Genomic DNA, 7,662 nt, shown 5'->3' with positions numbered 1-7,662 from the left:
ATCACTCTGCACAGCTACAGGGTGGTTAGCATCTCTGGTTAGCATCCCTCTGGTTAGCATCCCTCTGGTTAGCATCCCTCTGGTTAGCATCTCTCTGGTTAGCATCCCTCTGGTTAGCATCTCTGGTTAGCATCCCTCCGGTTATCAACACGTCATCAGTCACATTACAGATGTTTCTGTGTCATAGAGGAACCATTTTGTTTCAGGGTCAAAGGTCACAGCAGGAAACACAAAGGTCACATTTATAATCTGTTACTTTTCACACGTTTTTCTTTGTTATCAGTGACGGTTCAACGTCCACTGACAGTACAAGGAAACGACTTGTTGGCTCAGTGTGTGTGTGTGTGTGTGTGAGAGAGTGTGTGTGTGTGTGTGTGTGTGTGTGAGTGTGTGTGTGTGTGTGTGTGTGAGTGTGTGTGTGTGAGTGTACGGTGTGTGTGTGTGTGTGTGTGTGTGTGTGAGTGTGTGTGTGTGTGCTTCTGGAAAGTGTGTTTTGGACGAGAGTGTTTTACTGGAACAAAGGCAGCGGAGACGAGGTCAAACTCTCTGGAATGTCAGGAATGAAGAGAACGATTCCCTGGAATCACGCCCCCCCTCTCTCCCCCTCTCTCTCCCTCCCCCCCTGTCCCCCCCTCTCTCTCTCTCAGTCTCTCCCCCTCTCCCTCCCTCTCTCTCCCTCCCCCCCTGCCCCCCCCTCTCTCTCTCTCAGTCTCTCCCCCCCTCTCTCTCTCCCTCTCTCCCCCCTCCCTCTCTCTCTCTCCCTTCCAGTCGACCTCGCTCCACCTCCACTCCTTATAAACACATGGACCACCGAGTGGCCAAAAGTATGTGGACGACACATTCTTCTTAATTTTCTTAATGTCATTGTGTTTTTAGAACATCACTTTACTGTATATGTGAACATCCAGCACACACACACACACACACACACACACACACACACACACACACATACATACATGCACACATACACCTCCGTGACCTTTCCTTTCAGTGTTTCCTGCCTCTGCAATCTCCCGGAAAAACAAACACCATGTGCATTCACAGGAATCAGATCTGAGCAGCAGACACGAGTCCTGCAGGAGGAAACGGAGAGACCCCCAGACATCCACCACTGGACCACCAGACGTCCACCAGACATCCACCACTGGACCACCAGACGTCCACCACTTGACCACCAGACGTCCACCACTGGACCACCAGACGTCCACCAGACATCCACCACTGGACCACCAGACGTCCACCAGACATCCACCACTGGACCACCAGACGTCCACCAGACATCCACCACTGGACCACCAGACGTCCACCAGACATCCACCACTGGACCACCAGACGTCCACCACTTGACCACCAGACGTCCACCACTGGACCACCAGACGTCCACCAGACATCCACCACTGGACCACCAGACGTCCACCAGACATCCACCACTGGACCACCAGACGTCCACCACTTGACCACCAGACGTCCACCAGACATCCACCACTGGACCACCAGACGTCCACCAGACATCCACCACTGGACCACCAGATGTCCACCAGACATCCACCACTGGACCACCAGACGTCCACCACTTGACCACCAGACGTCCACCAGACATCCACCACTGGACCACCAGACGTCCACCAGACATCCACCACTGGACCACCAGACGTCCACCAGACGTCCACCAGACGTCCACCACTGGACCACCAGACGTCCACCAGACATCTACCACTGGACCACTAGACGTCCACCAGACGTTCACCAGACGTCCACCACTGGACCACCAGACGTCCACCAGACGTCCACCAGACGTCCACCACTGGACCACCAGACGTCCACCAGACATCTACCACTGGACCACTAGACGTCCACCAGACGTTCACCAGACGTCCACCACTGGACCACCAGACGTCCACCAGACATCTACCGCTGGACCACCAGACGTCCACCAGACGTCCACCAGACGTCCACCACTGGACCACCAGATGTCCACCAGACATCTACCACTGGACCCCTAGACGTCCACCAGACGTTCACCAGACGTCCACCACTGGACCACCAGACGTCCACCAGACATCTACCACTGGACCACCAGACGTCCACCAGACATCTACCACTGGACCACTAGACGTCCACCAGACGTCCACCAGACGTCCACCACTGGACCACCAGACGTCCACCAGACGCCCACCACTGGACCACCAGACGTCCACCAGACATCTACCACTGGACCACCAGACGTCCACCAGACGTCCACCACTGGACCACTAGACGTCCACCAGACATCTACCACTGGACCACCAGACGTCCACCACTGGACCACCAGACATCCACCACTGGACCACCAGACGTCCACCAGACATCCACCACTGGACCACTAGACGTCCACCAGACGTCCACCACTGGACCACCAGACGTCCACCAGACGTCCACCACTGGACAACCAGACGTCCACCAGACATCTACCACTGGACCACCAGACGTCCACCAGACGTCCACCACTGGACCACCAGACGTCCACCACTGGACCACCAGACGTCCACCAGACGTCCACCACTGGACCACCAGACATCCACCACTGGACCACCAGACGTCCACCACTGGACCACCAGACGTCCACCAGACGTCCACCACTGGACCACCAGACGTCCACCACTGGACCACCAGACGTCCACCAGACGTCCACCACTGGACCACCAGACGTCCACCAGACGTCCACCACTGGACCACCAGACGTCCACCAGACGTCCACCACTGGACCACCAGACGTCCACCACTGGACCACCAGACGTCCACCAGACGTCCACCACTGGACTACCAGACATCCACCACTGGACCACCAGACGTCCACCAGACGTCGACCACTGGACCACCAGACGTCCACCACTGGACCACCAGACGTCCACCAGACGTCCACCACTGGACCACCAGACATCCACCACTGGACCACCAGACGTCCACCAGACGTCCACCACTGGACCACCAGACATCCACCACTGGACCACCAGACGTCCACCACTGGACCACCAGACATCCAAACCTACTTCACAACAATGAAAGAATATTCTGTCTCAAACTGAGATAAAGAAAATCAGTGTGGAAGTGAATGGTTGACGACAGACTGATGATCCGACAGGTTTAGACTCCACTGTTGTTCCAAACTGTTTCCTGTCATTTCTGTGTTTGTGTTCAAAGCATTTTACTTTAATTTGTTCATAAATAATCTTCATTTGTGGGGAAACGTGACTTTAGGCGAAGCTGCAGACACATTGAAACACGAACTGTAACAGACCAGAGACACGACGGTGAATCACACGCGGGAATAAACAATAATCATCGTCTGAACCTCGTTGTTCTCCAGGGAAACGTCCCATGTGGCGAAGCTGAGGAGCCTCGGACAGACGGCAGCTGCTGCAGCGGCCCAGCAGGGTCTGACCGGGGGGGGTGAGTGTGTGTGTGTGTGTGTGTGTGTCTGAGAGAGTTTGTGTGTGTGTGTGTGTGTGTGTGTGTGTCTGAGAGAGTTTGTGTGTGTGTGTGTGTGTGTGTGTGTGTGAGAGAGTCGGGGAACTCCACAATCAGCTGTTGTTAATGAAGCAGCGTGGATCCGTGTGGGACAGACTGTGACTCGTCATCTGTGGATTTAATCTTCAGACTCGGACGTTTGTCTCGTCGTCGTTCACGTGGATCAATAATCAACTGTGACCTCATCATCACGTGTCTTTCACTCGTTCGACCGTCTGTCGTCAACAGAAGAGAGAATTCATTCTGCTTCACTCGCTCCGTTAACGAGACCGAGGGAAGAGTGAAGTTCACGAAGTTACAACGTTTGGAAAAGTCAAAACTTTCTCAATGTTTTAATGTGTTTGATAAAACTCCTACTTTATTCTGATGTGACGTTATTTATTCATAATTCTCTCTGATAAAAACATAGACTTTATGATCCTCATATCAAGACTTTGTCTGATAAACTCATGACTGAAACCAAACTGAACGTTCAGATGAGGTCGTATGAGGTCGCACAGTATGAGGTTGTATGAGGTCGTACAGTATGAGGTCGTACAGTATGAGGTCATACAGTATGAGGTTGTATGAGGTTGTACAGTATGAGGTCGTACAGTATGAGGTTGTATGAGGTTGTACAGTATGAGGTCGTACAGTATGAGGTTGTATGAGGTCGTACAGTATGAGGTTGTATGAGGTCGTACAGTATGAGGTTGTATGAGGTTGTACAGTATGAGGTCGTACAGTATGAGGTTGTATGAGGTCGTACAGAATGAGGTTGTATGAGGTCGTACAGTATGAGGTTGTACAGTATGAGGTCGTACAGTATGAGGTTGTATGAGGTCGTACAGTATGAGGTCGTATGAGGTCGTACAGTATGAGGTCGTATGAGGTTGTACAGTATGAGGTCGTATGAGGTCGTATTAGGTTGTACAGTATGAGGTCGTATGACCTCTCTTTTGTTTCCTGTACCTCGTCAAGTGTGCTGCTGGAGGGGGCGCCTCACCTGGGCTCCACCCCCTCATCAGGACTCTGATCTGAGATCTTCCATCGAGACGCAGACGCTCGTTCGTGTTATTTCCTCATCAACTGAACCTGAACTCAACCTGTGATGCGATTTGTTGAACCATCAGAACCAGATCACCTGTGAAGCATCAGAACCAGATCACCTCTGAAGCATCAGAACCAGATCACCTGTGAAGCATCAGAACCAGATCACCTGTGAAGCATCAGAACCAGATCACCTCTGAAGCATCAGAACCAGATCACCTGTGAAGCATCAGAACCAGATCACCTGTGAAGCATCAGAACCAGATCACCTGTGAAGCATCAGAACCAGATCACCTCTGAAGCATCAGAACCAGATCACCTGTGAAGCATCAGAACCAGATCACCTGTGAAGCATCAGAACCAGATCACCTCTGAAGCATCAGAACCAGATCACCTCTGAAGCATCAGAACCAGATCACCTGTGAAGCATCAGAACCAGATCACCTCTGAAGCATCACAGTATTTTATTCATTCTTCCTGTTAATGAACCTTTGATCTGAGCCGCTGAAGGTCGACTGTGTCACTTGTGAGAGAAGAGTTCTCTCTCCGGTCCGGACGTCTTCCTGTCTTTGTCCTGGTGAGACCATGAAGTGAAGCAGCCTCGACTCTCGTCTCGTCTGTTCATGTATTGTTGTGGTGATGTGAACGCTCTCAGGTCGACTCTGCAGTCACAATGGTCTTTGTGTCCTGAAACAGTGGACACTTCCTCGTCCTCCTCGTCCTTATCGTCCAGATGCTGAGGCACAAACAAAGTCCAGACTGGTGGAAGCAGCACAATGAACCGAGGCCTCGTCCACTCGTCTCATCACTTTTCATTTTCCTCTGGAGGAACGAGTTCAACGCTCTCAGCATTGTTCCATTCTGTCGCGTCTGACCCGGACAACTGATCACGTGATCTCTGGTGATGTGATTGTGTTGATATGAGGTGTGAACATGTTCGTCTGCTGCTGCGTCTCTGTGCTGAGCTTCCTCCGGTCTGTTCCTCCGGTCCGTTCCTCCGGTCTGTTCCTCCGGTCCGGTCCAGTCCGTTCCTCCGGTCCATTCCTCCGGTCCATTCCTCCGGTCCAGTCCATTCCTCCGGTCCAGTCCATTCCTCCGGTCTGTTCCTCCAGTCCGTTCCTCCGGTCCATTCCTCCAGTCCATTCCTCCGGTCCAGTCCATTCCTCCGGTCCAGTCCATTCCTCCGGTCTGTTCCTCCAGTCCGTTCCTCCGGTCCATTCCTCCGGTCCATTCCTCCGGTCCATTCCTCCGGTCCAGTCCATTCCTCCGGTCCAGTCCATTCCTCCGGTCTGTTCCTCCAGTCCGTTCCTCCGGTCCATTCCTCCAGTCCATTCCTCCGGTCCAGTCCATTCCTCCGGTCCAGTCCATTCCTCCGGTCTGTTCCTCCAGTCCGTTCCTCCGGTCCATTCCTCCGGTCCATTCCTCCGGTCCATTCCTCCGGTCCAGTCCATTCCTCCGGTCCAGTCCATTCCTCCGGTCCATTCCTCCGGTCCAGTCCATTCCTCCGGTCCAGTCCATTCCTCCGGTCCAGTCCATTCCTCCAGTCTGTTCCTCCAGTCCGTTCCTCCGATCTGTTCCTCCGGTCCGGTCCAGTCCGTTCCTCCGGTCCGTTCCTCCGGTCAGTTCCTCCGGTCCGGTCCAGTCCGTTCCTCCGGTCCGTTCCTCCGGTCAGTTCCTCCGGTCCGGTCCAGTCCGTTCCTCCGGTCCATTCCTCCGGTCAGTTCCTCCAGTCCAGTCCAGTCCGTTCCTCCGGTCCAGTCCATTCCTCCGGTCTGTTCCTCCAGTCCGTTCCTCCGGTCCGGTCTGTTCCTCCAGTCCGGTCCGTTCCTCCAGTCCGGTCCAGTCCGTTCCTCCGGTCCAGTCCATTCCTCCGGTCTGTTCCTCCAGTCCGTTCCTCCGGTCCGGTCTGTTCCTCCAGTCCGGTCCGTTCCTCCAGTCCGGTCCAGTCCGTTCCTCCGCTCCATTCCTCCGGTCAGTTCCTCCGGTCCGGTCCAGTCCGTTCCTCTGGTCCAGTCCATTCCTCCGGTCTGTTCCTCCAGTCCGTTCCTCCGGTCCGTTCCTCCAGTCCGTTCCTCCAATCTGTTCCTCCGGTCCGGTCCAGTCAGTTCCTCCGGTCCATTCCTCCGGTCAGTTCCTCTAGTCCGGTCCAGTCCGTTCCTCCGGTCCGGTCCAGTCCTCCGATCTGTTCCTCCGGTCTGTTCCTCCGGTCCGTTCCTCCTAGCTCCTGATGCACCAACATGAGCAGAGTTAGTTTCACATTGATACACTGATGTTACCAGCTGTCTCACGCACACCCCCCCCCCGACTGACAGTTTGACCAGAGAACAGTTGGACCACCTGGTCCCGCCCACCTAATGACAAAGCAGCAGTGTCGTCACCGTTGGCCAATCAGACGAGCTGTGGCTCTTTGTGTCTCAGGTGTGTCCGTCCTCTCCAGCAGGAGCTGTTCATCCAGGGCCCCGCCCACATTCAGGCTGCAGACAATAACACACCTGACGCAGAGAGACCAATTCCTTCCCCCCTCCCCCACCCCTCCAGCTGCTGCCCTGACCCCACCTGTCCATCATCATCCCTCTGACTCCGCCCACCTGTCCTCCTCCACCACAGTCGAAGTTTCTCTCTAAAACTAAAAATAGACCCCAGCCCCCACCACAGGGGCCCCCACCCTGCCAACACTTAGCCCTGCTGAAGACCCGAGCCACAGCAGCGACACCGCAGCCCCCACCCAGCACAGAGGGGGAGGGGCTCCGACCACAGGCTCATATGACTCTAATGACTCGTGTAGATAATATCATATATATATATGGGTATATATAGACATATGTCTATATAAACACGCGTCGACTTTACTTTTACACTTTAATCTCAAAATGCAGAAAGAAAAACAACCTTTCACTCTTTGTCTCATAAAACTGTTTCAGCTGCTCATATTAATGAGACTATAACAAAAGAAACATGTTGAACTTTACATCAGTGTTGATGTATTACACTGCATCACACACACACACACACACACACACACAACGACGAGGCGTGTCTCTCACAGTGGGAAGAAGAAAAGGAGTGGCACAAACATCTCATCCAGAAGTATGTCCCTGCAGGACACACACACACACACACACA

The sequence above is a fragment of the Scophthalmus maximus genome, chromosome 13 (assembly GCF_022379125.1).
Source record: "Scophthalmus maximus strain ysfricsl-2021 chromosome 13, ASM2237912v1, whole genome shotgun sequence".
Taxonomy (NCBI): Eukaryota; Metazoa; Chordata; class Actinopteri; order Pleuronectiformes; family Scophthalmidae; genus Scophthalmus; species Scophthalmus maximus.
This window is presented reverse-complemented; position numbering follows the sequence as displayed.